The sequence below is a fragment of the Anabrus simplex genome, chromosome 4 (assembly GCF_040414725.1).
Source record: "Anabrus simplex isolate iqAnaSimp1 chromosome 4, ASM4041472v1, whole genome shotgun sequence".
In the NCBI taxonomy this organism is placed as follows: domain Eukaryota; kingdom Metazoa; phylum Arthropoda; class Insecta; order Orthoptera; family Tettigoniidae; genus Anabrus; species Anabrus simplex.
The window spans coordinates 324,206,301-324,226,185 of NC_090268.1; positions in this window are offsets into that span (position 1 = coordinate 324,206,301).

Genomic DNA, 19,885 nt, shown 5'->3' on the forward strand with positions numbered 1-19,885 from the left:
TTTTGACTGCGTGTTTGTTATTCGTCTTTGTCTTTTGCTCAATTAGTTGAGTCTTGTAGGGAGGGCTTGTAATTAATCTATGTAAGATGTCCCAGCTCTGACTTGTCCTGACGTGCTCGGCTTTTGCTTCAGTGCTGGGACTGGGCAGATGTCAGCTGGAGGACTAAACTGCTCAGGGAACGTCGCATGGTGCGACCCAATACGGGTTACTGCGTATTGTATTTTTCACCATATCCCATAAGAGGGAACTCGTTATTTTGATTTTTAAAAACCCATGGCGCAACCGCCTCGAAGGGCCATATTCTACCAAGCGACCGCTGCTCAGCCCGAAGGCCTGCAGATTATGAGGTGTCATGTGGTCAGCACAACGAATCATCTCGGTAGTTATTCTTGACTTTATAGACCAGGATTTTGATTTTAAAATTCTGCTATGTATGTTGGGTATTCAGCCCTCAGGTTGATTGGATCCTCAACAGCTGTCATAGATGACCTAGGCATCACTGAAGAGGCGTACTAGGGAAATGAGGAGTGAAGTAGTTTCCCGTTGCTTTCCTCAATCTGCTAAATACTATTTAAGGCAAAGAAAAACAGCGCATCAACGAGTATCATTACTTGCACATTACTCCTCGAGGATAAATTCATTAAATATAATTAGTACTTTATTATATTTAATATACAGATCTCACTAAGAGGAAAAATTTCTGAGGTATCAGTGCACATCTTTTTCTTCAACTCACTGTGGCAGTGTCGTACTCAGAAAATGTGCTCATCTTACAGAACAGTTTGTGAACACTGTTCTTCTAGTTCCCTGAGTTCCCAGCATCATGCAGCTCAAATATAAAGATATCTTACAGCAAATTAAGAGCCAACCCTTATTAGGCTACCTTCCTCTATTATTATTATTATTATTATTATTATTATTATTATTATTATTATTATTATTATTATTATTATTATTATTATTATTATTATTGACGATTCAGTGAGTCGTAGTTGGTAATGATTTTCTCCCCTGGACAATGGGTTTCATTCTGGCTGAGGTCGGTAGCACGTGAGGTGGTGGTGATTACTGTTTTAAGAGGAAGTACAACTAGGCAACCATCCTCTATATAACACTAATCAGAGGGAAAATGGAAGGGTTCCGACACTTCCAAGAATGAAGGTATCGGCCAAAGTAAGACAAGGGCCGCGAAGGGCGTGAAAATGAAAGACTCCCTAGCCCTCGCAAACCTAATAGCGTCGGGGTCGGAATGGCACAAGTGGAAGCAATGTCAAGACTCAGCTAAGGGCCCCGTGGTCGCCAACCCACGTTCCAAAGTTCAGAGCCCCTAGGGCCCCTTGTAGTCGCCTCTTACGACAGGCAGGGGATACCGTGGGTGTTATTCTACCGCCCCCACCCACAGGGGGGACGGTAGCATGTGAGAGTAGTTAAAGATAAGAAATCTGTGTCGTTGGCTTTCAGCAAGTTTTAAGATCTCCTGTGCTACAAAATACTGACACTGCGAAAGTGTCTTAAAAATCTATGGTAAATGAAAATGTGTTAAGTAAACAATCATTTTATTTTTATTATATGCAAGTTACCATTTCTGACTGGTAAAAATGATGTCATTATACAGTACGGGAAATTCTACAAAAACTTAATAGAAGAAGACTTTTCTCGCAACAGCTTTCGTCATAATTAGATTGGTTCCGTCGGTTCGTCTGTAATTATGGTGATCCATTTATAAACTATATTCTTGACAGAAATAACATCAAATGCTTGTAAGTAAATGATTTTAAAAAATCCTTGCGAAAGTTTATAAAGAAGTAAGGGAGTAACCTTTTGAAATCCTGTCACTGGCAAGTTACAGCAATGATGTGGAAAATAATGTACCTCTGATGTGTTGTTTGAGTCATCAGTCCATAGACTTGTTTGATGCACCTCTCCGTTCCTCTGATACTGGAAAAAAAATACTCCCAAAAAATACTCCCTTTACACAAAGAGTAAGTAACTTGAATTGGGGAAGTGATTCTAAATATTTAAGGGTCCTTAAACTATCTACAGTGTATGATTTAACTCCGTGTGTTCTATCGTCATCAGGAGGAAAACATTAAAAATAAGAGTGTACAAGTGAGCACAGTCAAATTTATGACGATATAATACAATCGTCTCTCTCAATGGGCATTTCTGAAAAGTGATAACTGGGAACACCGTTGCCGAGATCACCAGAAGGAGGGCTATAGCAATATAGTCAGTTGTTCATTCGGTTTATAACTGTAATACCGCAAGGATCTATCGCACTCTGGCTTGTTTAGTGCTTGCCAACATGGAAAGTTTAGGAGAGCCTTTTAGACACCTTTTACTATCGTAAAGATCAAATCGCTATGAACCCAGAGAAATATTTTCCCTGTTAATGACGAGAATGCCTTAACTGATCGGACTCGCCAAAGTGGTTTTCGAAATTTTAGTCTGCAAATTTTTATTTAAGAGACTAATCTATTGCCGGCAGACCTCTGAGCTCTGACGTAGAAAGTAAGGAATTACTTGAAAACAACCAAAGGATGACAACAAAGAATTAGCTCATGAGCTTAATATGTGTGATGCGGAATATGAAAAGGGACCATCTGTCGATTTTTTAAATGTACATTTTATGGTTCTTATACCAAACCAAACCCCACGGCACTTAACGCCCTTTAAAGGGCTTTGGCCTGCCCAGCGACCGCTGCTCAGCCCGAAGCCCTGCAGAAGTCCGTATGGTCAGCATGACGCATCCTCTCGGTCGTTATTCTGGACTTTCGAGACCGGTTTATGGTTCTTATAAAGCAGAAAATTCCTAACAATTTGGTACCAAATTGTGTTTTCCAACAAATGGCCCCTCTCCATTTTCAGCATCACATATCATAATGTAATGTGAGGAACCATGGCTTGGCTATTGCTAGCGATACCACAGTTATGAAACGAATGATGATCTCGGCAACTTCTCTATTTCAGCTTTATAGCGGGCATAGAGCCTCTTCAGGAGAATATGCGTGTTTGCACGAAATGGACTTATTTCCTCCATACATACGTACAGTATATGCCAGGCTCAGTAGCTCAGACGGTAGAACGCAGGCCTACTGAGGTCAAGGTGGTGATTTGAAGAAGATTACCTCTCAATCGCGTATCTTTAAATTAGTTGGCACGTGAGTGTACTCCTGTGGGAAAAATTTCCGGCACCTCAGGTTCTCCAATGTTACTTGACGGTAAAACCAATAACATTATATACAGTATACCTATTACTCATATGGTATGAAATTACACAAGGAAATTCATGACGTTATAGCCCTGATGGGCCTTGGCTTACCAAGTAAACTATACTTAGCTCGAAGGCCTGTAGATTACGAGGTGATATGTGATTCACGCGACGAATCATTCTAGCCGTTATATTTGGCTCTCTAGACCGGTGACGTAATCACACGGTCAGATAGCTCCACAGTATTTCTCACGTAGGCTGAGTGAAGTGGCATTTACATGGAGAAATTCTCACATTTACGACCCCTGCATAACTTTGTTCCTAAAGGTCGTACGGCAACCGTGGTGGTACAATAGGGCACAGAGAGAGTTGTCTAACAGTACTCCACATGAGCGACATTAACATTTAGACGGTCAAGACGCAGATTAAAAAAAAAAATCAACTTCAAATTTTGGTCCCCATCCTTGCCATCTATTTTTTGGGGGTCTTCAGACATTATTTTTGGTTAGACATCTTAACCGCCATCGTATGCGTTTGGTTTTGGAGCTATTAACCATAAAACAAATCGTGTGTGTGTTTTTGTGCTGTTCTGAGCCCGAAGGCTGATTCAATCCTCAACAGTCAACAGTATACTGTATATAGTCATAGATGGCCTAGGCATCACTGAAGAAGCGTACTAGGGAAAATGCTAGTGGCTTTACGTCGCACCGACACAGATAGGTCTTATGACGATGATGGGACAGGAAAGGCCTAGGAATGGGAAGGAAGCGGCCGTGGCCTTAATTAAGGTACAGGCCCAGCACTTGCCTGGTATGAAAATGGGAAACCACGGAAAACCATATTCAGGGCTGCCGACAGTGGGGTTCGAACTCACTATCTCCCTGATGCGAGCTCACAGCTGCGCGCTCCTAACCGCACGGCCAACTCGCCCGGTAGTTCCAACATTAGCAGTCATAGATGGCCTAGGCATCACTGAAGAAGCGTACTAGGAAAAATGCTAGTGGCTTTACGTCGCACCGACTCAAATAGGTCTTATGGCGACAATGGGATAGGAAAGGACTAGGATTTGGAAGGATGCGGCCGTGGCCTTAATTATGGCACAGTCGCAGGATTTGCCTGGTGTGAAAATCGTAAACCACGGAAACTATCTTCACGGCTGCCGACAGTGGGATTCGAACCCACTATCTCCCGGATGCAAGCTCACAGGTGCGCGCCCCTAACCGCACGGCCAAATCGACCCTTCTAGGGAAAATGAGTGAGGTAGTTTCCCGTTGCTTTCGTCACCTAGCCAAAAGTTGCTATTACATATCAGTCTTCCAAGCTCACCGATCCTATGAGCAACAATTTCACACCATTTATATCAGGGAGTGGCCGCAAAAGGAATGACATCGCTCGTACCTCAGTCGCTTTCATATTGTCAAAGCCTAGGATAAGACCGAGACAGATCCATGAAAGTAACAAAATTGCTCTAGCCCACACCAGGAGACATAAAAATGCAAAGCAAAGTCATCTCCGTACAGACCATGAAGGCCCTTGGAGGTGTGGAAGGTAAATGCTTCCACTATCCGTAACCTCGGCACTTGATGGGCTAGAGAGATTGGCTCTACGCCCAGCCACCTTTGCCCCCAGGAATTAACCTGGTACTGACTTTTGGTGTAGGCTAAGTGGACCTCATTCTGAGGACCATATTCACCTCCGGAAGTGGAAATCTTGTTTCTTAAATTTGTCGTCTGCCAGACGGAGAATCGAACCCACGTCCTTCTGGATGCACCGAAAACGCCTTTGTCGCCTCGGCCAGGCAGCCCGTCAGCAGAATACATAGTACATATACATCATGATCGCCAGTTTTCTAATAGCTAACCTCGTCCCATGTACTTAGCTGAGGCCCACTGAGTATCATACATACATGTTCTCAAGTGCCAAACGTCCAACCAACAGTACCTCAACCATTAGGATCTGTTCGTTAGAACCTGAGTCATAAGCCCGAATGTGAGGACATGATTTCCTTACACTGCAGTTCGCATATATGTAGCCTGATTTATGATTTTTGTGTTGGGGGTCAGAGCGTAGAGTTCATAAGATTTACAGATGATATGGTTGTGATGGCAGAAATGATAAAAGGACAGGCTCAGCACGAAACTAGAAGAAAATGGAATAAGAATTAATAAGAAGAAGACCAAAAGTATGATAATTGGAGGAGGAAGAAGATATATTGTCCGCCTCTGTGGAGTAGTGGTTAGTGTGATTAGCTACCAGCCCCAGAGGCCCGGGTGCAATTCCCGGCTCTGCCAAGAAATTTTAAACGTAGTACGAGGGCTGGAAGGAGTGCGACAGGCTTCGGTAGACGGCACAGTTCCTATCCTCACCGCTAGATGGATGGATGGGGGCTTCATTCATTCCATTCCTAATCGGGTCGAATAACTGGAAACAGGCTGCGGATTTTCATTTTAATGTTTCGAGGGCTGGAACAGGGTCCACTCAGCCTCGGGAGGTCAACTGAATAGAGGAAGGTTCGATTCCCACCTCAGCCATCCTCGAAATGGTTTTCCCTGGTCTGCCACTTCTCCAGGCAAATGCCGGGATGGTACCTGACTTAAGGCCACGGCCGCTTCCTTCACCTCTTCCTTGTCTATCCCGATCTTCCCATCCCCCACAAGGCCCCTATTCAGGATAGCAATTGAGGCCTCCCGGGCGATGTACTGGTCCTCCTCCCCAGTTGTATCCTCTGACCGAAATTTGCACTTTTCAGGACACTTGAGGCGGTAGAGATGGGATCACTCGCTGAATCTGAGGGAAAACCAATCCTGGAGGGTAAACAGGTTAAGAAAAAAGAAAGAACGAAAGAAAGAAAGAAAGAAAGAAAGAAAGAAAGAAAGGAGAAGATGTATTAATATAGGGATGAAGAAAGAGAGCAAATCAATATAAAAAGTATGATCATAGAAGGCATGTACTGCACAACAGAAGTTAAAAAAAGAATTGCCATGGCAAAAGAAGGTTTCAAAATAATTTTGTAACGGCTTTGTGGGTCACTAAACAATGATTTGAGGAAAGGACTGGCCAAGTATTATATCTGGAGCATTGAGCTGTAGGGTTCAGGGAGTTGGACAGTAGGGAAGAAAGACGAAAGAAGATTGGAGGCACTAGAGAGGAGAAGAGAGTAAGTGGATTGGGATGACCTGGTAAGGAAGAGGTATTACGAAAAGTTGGAGAAGAACGAATTATGTTGCAGATCGTTAGGAGTAGAATGAAGTGGATCGGACATTTTTTTTGAGGAGAGACTGTTTGCTGAAAGAAGGAATAGAAGGAACGGTGAAAAGTAAAGGATAAAGAAGAAGGAAAAGATATCAAATGTCGGACAACACCAAAGGAAATACACATTCGGATATGAAAAACTTCGCTATGGACAGGCAAAAGTGGAAGAAGTGTACCACACGACAAGACCAGCCAAAGGGAAGAATACCTGAATGAAGTGAATGCCATCATCAAAAAAAGAAGAAAAAATTAAGAGACATTACTTTCACACCGTTGTAATATTTGCATACACTCTTGACAATCAGGCTGCATTTCACTTACAGGAGCTTGTGCTTTCTGACCTGCCTTTGCTGAATAGGGGAACTGCAAGTCATCTGAGTCATTATACCATTTGTACTCTACACATGTTAATTGAATAGAGGAAAGAAAGTATGTTGATAAGTTGCATTTCGGTGTAGAGAATGGCTAGTATGGACCTGTTGATTACCGAACAGGAATCCCGTGGAGCGAGACCACACAGCGGAGTGGAAAAGCCGAAGGACGGCTGGCAGCAGCTCTGTGTAACCATACCATTATAAGGAGTAGAAGAGATTCGTCACAGGGAGCTAGGGAGTTGCCACCCAGCCAGAGGCTCATCACATATTCACACTCACCCTCGGCACGTTGAAGGGGCGCGCTAATTAAATACTCCCTGCTCCCTCGCTTTGATTGAGTCTTCAGTACAGACATGCTACAGGCGGAATACCATTTCTTGGTTCTCAAAACTTCTCATATGCCATAATTACGAAGTTGAAACCAGATTCTTACAAGATTTTACCTGTTCCTTTCCTTTGCTACCAAAAAAAAAAAAAAAAAGAACCACTTGATTATTATAAGTAGATTTTAAGCTTAACAGCACTTCTCGTTTACACAGAACACTATAATTTTTACAAGTTGCTTTACGTCCCTCCGACACAGATAGGGCTTATGGCGACGATGGGATAGGAGTGGGAAGGAAGCGGCCATGGCCTCAATTAAGGTACAGCCTCAGCATTTGCCTGGCGTGAAAATGGGAAATCACGTAAAACCATTTTCAGGGCTGCCGACAGTGGGTCTTGCACCCACTATCTCTCGAATGTAAACTCGCAACTGCGCGTCCTAAATCGCACGGCCAACTCGCGCTTTAGAAAGCTTCTAATGAACTGTTAAATGCAGAACAGAAAGGGACCACTGGAACCGACCACATAACCCGCGGATATTTCGCTTGCGATGGTTACCATTGTAGGCAGTTCAAAGCCTCCAATAATGGGTTTGATATTTGTAAAGAAGTTGGTAAGACTTACACAATAAAGAGCAGTTACGTCCTACCTTTTGTTTCTAAAGCTAATATATTCTGTGAAAGATCGCAGCCGTTCATTATGTTTCATGATGGTATCGCTAGGCTGGCGCGGCCCTTGTAAGTCAGGCCTATCCAAGAGGACGGGCGGCATCTGCCATGTATAGGAAACTGAGAGTTACTATGCTGTATGAATTTCAAGGATGTTGGAGATAGCCCAAATACCCAGTCACCGAGCCAAGGGAATTAACAATTTAAGTTAAAGAGTCCTGACCTGGCCGGAAATCGATTCCTGAATCCTCTGAACTAAATACCACTGCACTGAACATTTAGCGAAGAAGATGCAATTGTATGGGCTAATGCGCTGTAACACAATGATAATTCTATCTTACACCATTAAAAAAAATTGAGTTCCCAAAATGAAATCATAATTTATTTTCATCGATCGCAAATGTTAAAAACACTATTTTTTTATTAAATTCTTTCTTTGGGTCGTTTTATGAACGAAACTGACGGAAATCTGTGAAGAGCTGTCTGTCTTCGGCTCTCAAGGAAGTAGCCACGTCACCGTGCGGAAATTCTGGAGAGAACCTATGACGCCGCATAGGAGTCTAACTTGCTATACGCACGTGCGTGGTGATGAATCACTATCATGTGGTGCTGCCAGACTTGCACCAAGGATGTTGTGGGTTGCTTACTCCCCCCCATACTCAATTTTTTTTTTTTTTTTTTTTTTTTTTTTTGCTATTTGCTTTACGTCGCACCGACACAGATATGTCTTATGGCGACGATGGTATGGGAAAGGCCTAGGAAATGAAAGGAAGCGGCCGTGGCCTTAATTAAGGTACAGCCCCGGCATTTGCCTGGTGTGAAAATAGGAAACCACGGAAAACCATCTTCAGGGCTGTCGACAGTGGGGTTCGAACCCACTATCTCCCGAATACTGGATACTGGCCGCACTTAAGCGACTGCAGCTATAGAGCTCGGTCCCTACTCAATAAATTTGACTCCTCGAAGAGGCAGCAAAAGAAATGCATTTTTTTCTAAATTTCAGGAGTATTCGCTCCTTTTCCAGCCCAGGTTTACAGCATGCTAGAGAAACGTAGACTGAAAATGGAGCTTTCAGTTTTATATCAAATAGGCCCTACCAGCCTTCAGGAACACTGAATAAGCCACACCACTACTTCTATTCATCCTGTATTTTATAAGATGGACTCTCTCATATTACACCGATGAAAACTGCTGAGACGGAAATATGTTTTTCTTTCCACAAGATAATCAAAATATGTCTTCGAAACACCATGTCACAGGAACGGCTTAGGGTCGTATTCAAGAACAAGTTTTTTTTTTAATGCTATTTGTTCGGGGCGTCGATCTTTTGCATCTACTTGCACCGTATATGAGGAACCTGCGTGTATTATGTAAATGGCGGAAGTGTGAAGTGTTGAATGTGAGGAAAGGAACGTTAAAAAGGACACAAACACCCAATCCCCAGGCCAGGGATATTAATCATTTACAATTAGAAACCCCTTACCCGGTCGGGAATCGAGCCCGGGGCCGCCGGGTGACGTTGCCCCCTACACCGCGGGGCAGGGCAAGAACAAGACTTTGAGGCAAAGTCGACTTTGTACCCACCAAAGTCACCATTTTCCCATTCATAGTCGAGACTTTGTGGATAGTAGACTTTGGCCGAGACATCGCGTACTTCGACTTCACAAAGTCGACAGTAGAGGATAATACCATGGCGGTCATTCTGAACCTAATAAAGTTTATGGAAGAGTTTGAATATGTCCAGATCATCCAAGCCCCACATACTCCTCGTCGAGTTATACGAAATGCGCAAAAGCTGAATAAGTTCAAAATTAGGAACAGATTCGATAAAAGAACTCACGATGTTCGAAGGTGTACTAATGACGTAAAATCGAAGAGGACTAGCTATTCCTCCAATACGACTGCTAATTGCTTTAAGATGTTATACTTCTACTACTACTGCTAGTTGCTTTACGTCGCACCGACACAGATAGGTCCTATGGCGACGATGGGATAGGAAAGGGTTAGGAGTGGAAAGGAAGCTGCCGTGGCCTTAATTATGGTACAGCCCCAGCATTTGCCTGGCGTGAAAACGGGAAACCAAGATGTTATGCCACGGGTAAATGAGAATTACCAGACTTCTTAGTTTATTACTTATTGTACTGCTTTTACGCGTAACTAATTGAAATTATGTTAAATGAATAAACGCAATGTTCTAGTTATAGGCCTAATTTATCATTTTGTTATAGAACATTTTCAATTAGTTTCTGCTGGCTGACGAAGTGTAAGCCAGCCAACTGTCAGCAGAATAATTAGAAGGGTATCTGTACTGATTGCCAGGAAAAGATCTCAGTTTTTCAAGTTTTCACAAGCTGAAAATATTCTTTTCTATTTTCTACTATGGTTGTTTTTTATAATTATTATATCGCGCTGTTCGAAGGTGCACTAATGAGGAAAATCATTTTTTTGCTAAGGGCTTTACGTCGCACCGACACAGATAGGTCTTATGGCGACGATGAGATAGGAAAGGCCTAGGAGTGGGAAGGAAGCGGCCGTGGCCTTAATTAAGGTACAGCCCCAGCATTTGCCTGGTGTGAAAATGGGTGAGGAAAATCAAAGAGGACTACTGTATCAAACAGGACTACTGTAAATATTCCTCCAAAACAACTGCCAATTGCTTTAAGATGTTGTGCCACGTCTATACGTGAATTACTAGACTTCTTAATTTATTATTTATTGTAATGCTTTCACACGTAACTTACTGGGGTTATGTTAAACGAATAAGAGCTCTCGTCCATTGGGATGCGTTTACAAAATACGACTCCGAGTTTTACGTCGCACCGACACAGATAGGTCTTATGGCGACGATAGGATAGGAAAGGCCTAGGAATGGGAAGGAAACGGCAGCGGCCTCAATTAAGGTACATCCCCAGTATTTTCCTAGTGTGAAAATTGGAAACCACGGAAAACTATTTTCATGGCTGCCGTCAGTGTGGTTCGAACTCAATATCTCCAGGATGCGAGAGTAGAGTAGAATATGGCGGAGTAACTAATAACGTTGACTCTGAGTAAAGGTATTTCGTGAACGCTTGTAGTGAATACAGATTAACAGAACATGGTTGATAAATTAAGGAAGGTTATTTGTTTTACCATAATATCGTTTGCGAGGAATTTAATGATTAATTTTCAGGCGATTTTCTTCATAGCAGTGTGCTCTATGAGTTGTTACTACTTTCCTCACCGAGTTGTGCCGTAAAACAGTATCCGTTATTCTTTATTTCGTAGGAATAATCTGATGACGAAGAATCTTCTTCTTCTCTTTCTTCTCTTCTTATTCTTTTCTAGCCTATTTCAATCCACTGCCGGATGTAGGCATCTTCCATATGCTTGCATCGTCTTTGGTCTTGAGCCACTTGGAACCAGCGTATTCCAGCCAACAGCTTTATTTCATCGAGCTATCTCTTCTGGGTTCTTCCAGTGCCTCTCTTGTGTTCCCATGGTCTCCAGTGAACAATCCAATAGGTCCAATTGTAATAGTCTTGTCGAGCTATGTGTCCTACCCATTGCCATTTTAGTCTTGCTACTGCCTCCAGGAAGGATCTGCCTGGCCGAGGCGGTAAAGGCGTGCTCGGTTCACCCGGACATTCATTTAGCCCAAAAAGAAAGATTGTGGCTAAATGAAAAATCCACAGCCTGTTTCCAGTCATTCCACAGGGTGAGGAATGGAATGAATCAAGCGCCATCTAGCGGCGATAATGCGAATAGTGCCAGCTGCCGAAGTCTGTCGCTCTCCTCTGGGGCAATGATTATTAATGACTGACAGATGAAATGAAATGATAATGGAGAGTGTTGCTGGAATGAATGCTGGCAGGGAAAACCGCAGTACCCGGAGAAAAACCCGTTCCGCCTTCGCTTTGTCCAGCACAAAACGTACATGGAGTCACCGGGATTTGAACCACGGAACTCAGCGGTGAGAGGCTGGGGGGTTGCTGCCTCAGCCACGGAGGCTCTGTTTTCCATCATCATCATCATCATCATCATCATCATCATCATCATCTCAATTTTGAATATTTTGGATTTGGTACCTTTTGGAAATAAGCTTATCAAATTAAGGTACAGTGCCAGAATATACTTGGTGTGAAAATGGAAAACCAAGAAAAAAACGTATTTGGGCCTCCGCCAGTGAAATTCGACCTACGCGTAGCCAGTTTCCAGTGTTTCGCAAAATCCTTGCCACGAGTTCGAAGCAGTATTCTTTCAATTTTGTGCTAGAACTTCGTGCTTCACTTCACCTGAACATGTGTTCTGTGAGGACTGGTGGCACATTCCATGTTGTAAAACATCTCCTCCAAATCTGTATCCCATTATTCTAGAAAATCCGTTCCTCACGGTTAGAGGAAACTTACCGAAAGGAGACAAGAGATTCAGTGGCCGAACACACAAATAAGGTCATGGTGGTCTCATGCTGTTCATTTTTATGGCACTTCACTTCCTGCTTACCTATTGTACGTATTGTACCTGGCGCCGTAAAGGTGGCCCGCTGCTACCTGCTCTGTTCGTGCTTTGCAGCTGGCGGTATGCCAGGTTGATACCTGAAATGGATCGGAAAACATTGTAGGTGGTCATTACTAGAGATAGCGAATTATACACGAGTACAATAGCGATATCCGTGCCTCAGCCCGCGTCGGAAACAGAGACAGAAATCGGATTTGAACTCTGTAAGTTAGCAGTCCAATCTCGTTGGGTGAATGATCAGCGTACTGACCTTCGCTTCGGTTCAGAGGGTCCCGGGTTTGATTCCCGGCCGAGTCGAGGATTTTAATCGGTTTTGATTAATTCTCCTGGCTCGGGGACAGGGTGTAAATGTCCGTCCCAACACTCTCCTCATCATATTCAGACAAGATATCACCCTACCAACCACCACAGCAACACACAATAGTCATTACTATACCTCGGATTTGTAGGTGGTAATAGGTTAGACTGCAAAGTAACTTGGTTTGTAGCAAGTGTCATGCAACCCGTTGTACCACAGTGTAGGAAGAGTAGCATAAATTCAAAGAATTCTATAGGCTGTACCCCTAATATCTATGCAAATCTCATAGCGTAACCGTTGCACAGTGTAGGATATACTTGTTACTGGCTTAAGTAAGTTTTCATTCTAACCTATCAGTACCTAATAATCCGGACTCTAGTCATTACATCCCTCCATATAGGGTTGGCGCCAGGAAGGACATCCGGGCGTAAAACAGGGACAAATCCACATGTGCCACGCAGTTCGCACCCGCGACCCCACAAGTGTGAGAAAACGTGGTAGCAAAAGAAGAAGAAGAAGAAGAAGTGAGCAGTCCAATAGTAACCATCTTTGACCAATCTCTGTCGCGTTTCTTGTATCTCTTCAGAATGTCTGTAGCCTAGGAACATTGCTTGTACTTTAAACAGCTTAGGCGATGTTTCCTCTTCCAAACGTTCCAGAAACTGCGGGTGGGCCATTTCATTACTGAAACTGGTTAGACCTTAGATTCCTATACAACGCTGTTAACCGTTTATTTCGTTCTCCTGAACCTGGATATTTCTTCTCCCTACATGTCCCAACTCGCAAAACCAGGATAAATCCATCCCTTCGTATTCCGTATTCCAGCATCTCTCCTGTTCATAGAACTTTATTTATCCGCATTCCAATCCTCCTTAACTCTTTCTCTTCTGACAGGAACTTGGACATCTTTTCTTCGGTTGCATTCTTTAATCGATTCTTCCTTAACTTAACCTAGCTCATTTTCTTCATATTCCTTTTTTCTCTTATCATTGCTGTCCTCTTCTTCCTAAGCCGTCGTCTCCAAACGGACGTAGACGCTCCACACGGCCAGCTCCGATCTTGACGTTACAACCATGCCATGTGGATTTATTGGAATATCTCTCAGGATCATTAATGCAGTGGTTTCCCGTTGCCTTCTGCATCCTAATGCCGTTGACCAAACTGGTTCCTCCGCTTTGGGAACAATTTCTTGTCCCCAGGACAATAGAGTGCCCTTACCCATACCCGCTCATCCACTCTCAAAGAGACTGTTGGCACTTGGTATAGGGGATCTCCTTATCATCATCATCATCATCATCTGCTTACCCTCCAGGTTCGGCTTTTCCCTCGGACTCAGCGAGGGATCCCACCTCTACCGCCTTAAGGGCAGTGTCCTGGAGCTTCAGACTCTTGGTCGGGGATACAACTGGGGAGAATGACCAGTACCTCGCCCAGGCGGCCTCACCTGCTATGCTGAACAGGGGCCTTGTGGAGGGATGGGAAGATTGGAAGGGATAGACAAGGAAGAGGGAAGGAAGCGGCCGTGGCCTTAAGTTAGGTACCATCCCGGCATTCGCCTGGAGGAGAAGTGGGAAACCACGGAAAACCACTTCCAGGATGGCTGAGGTGGGAATCGAACCCACCTCTACTCAGTTGACCTCCCGAGGCTGAGTGGACCCCGTTCCAGCCCTCGTACCACTTTTCAAATTTTCGTGGCAGAGCCGGGAATCGAACCCGGACCTCCGGGGGTGGCAGCTAATCACGCTAACCACTACACCACAGAGGCGGACGGATCTCCTTATACCGGGAGATAATCGGTCCCTTCATTCGTTAGCCGTCTGCATATAAAAATAATATTTTTATATGGAGTTGTTGCCCCCTCTCTACCGCGGGGAGGTGAATGTCAGGATTTCACCGTCACTGAAAAAGGACCAAATGGCATTTCCTTGTTTCTCTGTTTCTATAGAGAGGTGCTGTCCTCTACATTGTATAGTTGGGGACAAATCATGACGACCTCGCCTCACACCACTACTTTCCAGCGGCAGCTCGGTGTCTATTAGCGACTTATGGGATTTACTACATCTACTGCAGCCAGAGTTGCCAAATCAGCTACTGTACTCTACACGAAGAAAGGGTAAAAACTACAGAGAGTCGGGAAGAAAGTGGTTTGGCAGCCTCTCCAAAACGAACAAGGATCACTTAGAACTCATTAACTCAGCATGGTGCAGGGTGTGATTGACTACTGGCTTCCAGCTCGCTTCTAGGAACTGAGGCCGTCATGTTTTGTCCCCAACTATACATAATGTAATAATTTTTTACTGTACTATACGGTTACTTATGTGTCATATCTGTATTTATATTACTGTGCCTAGCTATAAGTTCTCTTTAATTTCATTAATTTTCCTCGTTCTTTTCATTTGCATTTATATTTTATTGTTAATTGTTGTGTCACTACAGTTATCTTGTTAGTTTAATTTTCTTCCGCTACTTCTGTCATTAGATTTTTCTTCGTTCCTCTTTCACTTATTTTTAAGTTTGCAAAATTTTTCACTGCAGAACTCTGTATTCGACATCTCGTGGTTTTGGTTTCCCAAAATTTTAAAAATATGCTTTCTATCTGACCGCCTCCCTGGTTGAATGCTCAGTACGCTGTCCTTCATTTCAAGGGGTTCCCGGATTCGATTCCCAGCCATACCACGGTTGAAACTACGTATGGCCAATTCGTCTGACTCGGGGACTGTGGGTTTATGTTCGTCCTAATACACTTATATGCATCTGCACACAACACACCACACTACCAAGCAACAAAGAAACACGTAATAATGAATAATCCCTCCACCTAGGATTGACGCGAGAAAGGGCATCCGGGCGTAATATTCACCATATCCACATCAGAGGCCGGCCACAATAAATAATAATAATAATAATAATAATAATAATAATAATAATAATAATAATAATAATAATAATAATAATAATAATAATAATAATAATAATAATAATAATGGCGTCTTCGAAAACCGTAAAAGAGTAGTTAGTGGGACGTAAAATAAATAACAGTAATTATTATTAAATAATAATAATAATAATAATAATAATAATAATAATCTATAAGCAAAGGAACAGGAAGGATTGCAACAACTATCGAGGTATCTCATTGATTAGTATACCAGGCAAAGTATTCACTGGCATCTTGGAAGGGAGGGTGCGATCAGTCGTTGAGAGGAAGTTGGATGAAAACCAGTGTGGTTTCAGACCACAGAGAGGCTGTCAGGATCAGATTTTCAGTATGCGTCAGGTAACTGAAAAATGCTACGAGAGGAATAGGCAGTTGTGTTTATGTTTCGTAGATCTAGAGAAGGCATATGACAGGGTACCGAGGGAAAAGATGTTCGCTATACTGGGTGACTATGGAATTAAAGGTAGATTATTAAAATCAATCAAAGGCATTTGTGTTGACAATTGGGCTTCAGTAAGAATTGATGGTAGAATGAGTTCTTGGTTCAGTGTTCGTAGTTTACATGGATCATCTGCTGAAAGATATAACATGGCAGGGAGGGATTCATTTAGGTGGAAATGTAGTAAGCAGTCTGGCCTATTGCTGACGACTTGGTCTTAATGGCAGATTGTGCCGAAAGCCTGCAGTCTAATATCTTGGAACTTGAAAAGAGGTGCAATGAGTATGGTGTGAAAATTAGCCTCACGAAGAATAAATTGATGTCAGTAGGTAAGAAATTCAACAGAATTGTATGTCAGATTGGTGTACAAACCTAGAACAGGTCGATAATTTCAAGTATTTAGGTTGTGTGTTCTCCCAGGATGGTAATATAGTAAATGAGATTGAATCAAGGTGTAGTAAAGCTAATGCAGTGAGCTCGCCGTTGCGATCAGCAGTATTCTGTAAGAAGGAAGTCAGCTCCCAGACGAAACTATCTTTACATCGGTCTGTTTTCAGACCAACTTTGCTTTACGGGAGCGAGAGCTGGGTGGACTCAGGATATCTTATTCATAAGTTAGAAGTAACAGACATGAAAGTAGCAAGAATGATTGCTGGTACAAACAGGTGGGAACAATGGCAGGAGGGTACTCGAAATGAGGAGATAAAGGCTAATTTAGGAATGAACTCGATGGATGAAGCTGTACGCATAAGCCGGCTTCGGTGGTGTGGTCATGTGAGGCGAATGGAGGAGGATGGGTTACCTATGAGAATAATGGACTGTTATGGAGGGTAAGAGAAGTAGAGGTAGACCAAGACGATGATGGTTAAACTCGGCTCTTAACGATTTAAAGATAAGAGGTATAGAACTAAATGAGGCCACAACACTACACTCATGTTCAGAAATTAAGGATAATGCTGATACATGGTGAAACAACGCTATGGTGGGTGGTTTGCAGTTTTAAATCACCTCAGGGTATGACCATGTGGTGCATTTGATCTGCGGTCGTCGCACGGTGGCGCTGGCAGCAGTCCAAATACGCAGAGGTGTGTTGGTGCATGTCACAGTACGGTGCAGCGAGTAAGTGTGCAGATGTTTTCAAACGTGCTAATGGTGACTGTGTGGTGAAAATGGCTCAACGAACACATATTGATGACATTATGAGGGGTAGAATAATAGGGCGACTGGAGGCTGGTCAAACACAGCAGGTCGTAGCACGGGCCTTTCCTGTTCCACAAAGTGTGATCTCAAGATAATGGCAACGGATCCAGCAGACAGAAAACGTGTCCAGGCGCTACAGTACGGGACGTCCGCAGTGTACAACGCCACAAGAAGACTGATATCTCACCATCATTGCCCGCAGACGGCCACGGAGTACTGCAGGTAGCCTTGCTCGGGACCTTGCCACAGCCACTGGAACACTTGTCTCCAGACACACAGTCTACAGACGACTGAACAGACATGGTTTATTCGCCCGGAGACCTGCAAGGTGCATTGCATTGACCCCTGGTCACAGGAGAGTCCGTAAAGCCTGGTGTCAAGAACACAGTACATTGTCATTGGAACAGTGGTCCCAGGTTATGTTCATGAACGAGTCCAGGTATAGTCTGAACAGTGATTCTCACCGGGTTCTCATCTGGCGTGTACCAGGAATCAGATACCAACCCCGTAATGTCCTTGAAAGGGAGTTGTATGAAGGTAGTGGTTTGATGGTGTGGGGTGGGATTATGATTGGTGCACGTACACCCCTGCATGTCTTTGAGAGAGGAACTGTAACAGGTCAGGTGTACCGGGACGTCATTTTTCACCAGTATGTCCGCCTTTTCAGGTGTGCTGTGGGTCCCACCTTCCTCCTGATGGATGATAACGCACGGCCCCACCGAGCTGCCATCGCGGAGGAGTACCGTGAAACAGAAGATATCCGGCGAATGGAGTGGCCTGCCTGTTCTCCAGACCTAAACCCCATCGAGCACGTCTGGGATGCTCTCGGTCGACGTATCGCTGCACGTATTCAAACCCCTAGGACACTTCAGGAGCTCCGACTGGCACTAGTGCAAGAATGGGAGGCTATACCCCAGCAGCTGCTCGACCACCTGATCCAGACTATGCCAACCCGTTGTGCGGCCTGTGTACGTGTGCATGGTGATCATATCCCATATTGATATCGGGGTACATGCGCATGAAACAGTGGCGTTTTGTAGCACATGTGTTTTGGGACGGTTTTCTCAACTTATCACCAATACCGTGGATTTACAGATATGTTTTGTTTGTGTTCAGTATGTGCCTATGCTGTTAGCGCCAGTTGTATGTAGTGCCACGTTGTGTGGCACCACAATATGCAATTATCCTTAATTTATGAGCATGAGTGTAGTTGAAATCGAGGATTGTGGCGACATTTAGTAAATTCACAGAGGCTTGCAGACTGAACGCTGAAAGGCATAACAGTCTATAATGATAATGTATGTACGTATGTATATAAGTATAATAATAATAATAATAATAATAATAATAATAATAATAATAATAATAATAATAATAATAATAATAATAATAATAATAATAATTGTACCGGGCGGTACACCTCCACGCCGCAAATTCAAATATTGCGCCAGTTGGAATCCCTCTACTGGAGGAAGCCTGAACTTTAACAATCTGTATTAAATCAAAAGTTTATCGGAAGATGTCTCTACTGCAAATTTTGAAGTGTTCTGAACTATGTCTATTTCGATTCGTATTTGTTTGCTCTATAGCAAGAAGTGTGGACATTCTCTTCTAGATGGCACTACTTAAGAACTATAATTGTGCACCCTAGTGCGAAGTGAAGGAACTGTTTTTTTGAAGAAGTTTTGTGTTCATAAGTTTTGACTTTACTAAATTTGGTTCTGTGGTTTGTGGGTTGGCAACATTAATCATTTCTACCCGCTTGTTTTGAATTTAGCCAATCCCGAATTTCTCTAATTAATTTTTGACCAATAACGTATGTCTTCTCCGATATGGATATGTTGCTTTTAGCTATCCAATAAAGTTGTGGGGGGTATGTGTACTCATTCTTCAAAGGTCTCGAATGTTCCACGAGGGTATATAAACTGCTGATTTTCTTGTCTCGGTGCCACTTCATCGACATCTTGCTTAGTGTGTGTGATTATGTAGCAGGGGGCGGGAATCGCCTCTTTCTTCGGGCAGCAGTTCATCCACAAGGTAATGGCCGTTTAATAACTTTATTTCTTGCTAGCTCAGCAGTTTAACCCTCGGGGCAGGTTCGAAACTTTTCTCATGTAACCTATCTTTAAAATGTAATAGACATTTGGTAAAATTCAGTCTTTTTAACTACAAATGGGGATAGAGAGTGCCTAACCCTCTCGAGCTCCCACTCATATTGTTTTGAGGTGACTACGTTTCCATAACCGTTTTTCTTCCCTTCGTAATGTAATAAAGTTTTCTTATCGTGTCACCTCCTTAGTATGGGATTAGCCCTTGCGTAAGCGGCCTAGTGCCAAGTAGGTTGCAAAAGTGTATTAGGAGTGCAAGCTTCGCCTCCATTCTATTTTGTATTATGGGCCAGTAACTTAACCTGATGTTTTATTTTCCTCACGTAAAGGCCCTGTAGGTTGGGTATCAAATACCCCTGTTTCACTGTATGTGTGCCTTAAGGGCAGTTAGGAATAAAGGTTGTTGTAGCTTTTGATAGGCTTGTAAAATTGAGAGCGGGTCTGCTCTTTTCCTCTTAACTTGGTAATTAGGAGCAAGTGCTCCTCGTACTTAGGGGTTTTTCTGCCCTTTAGCTATTGTGGTGGTGAGCTGAGAGCTCAGAAATAAATCTTGGGGCTCTGCAAATTCTTAAATTGTT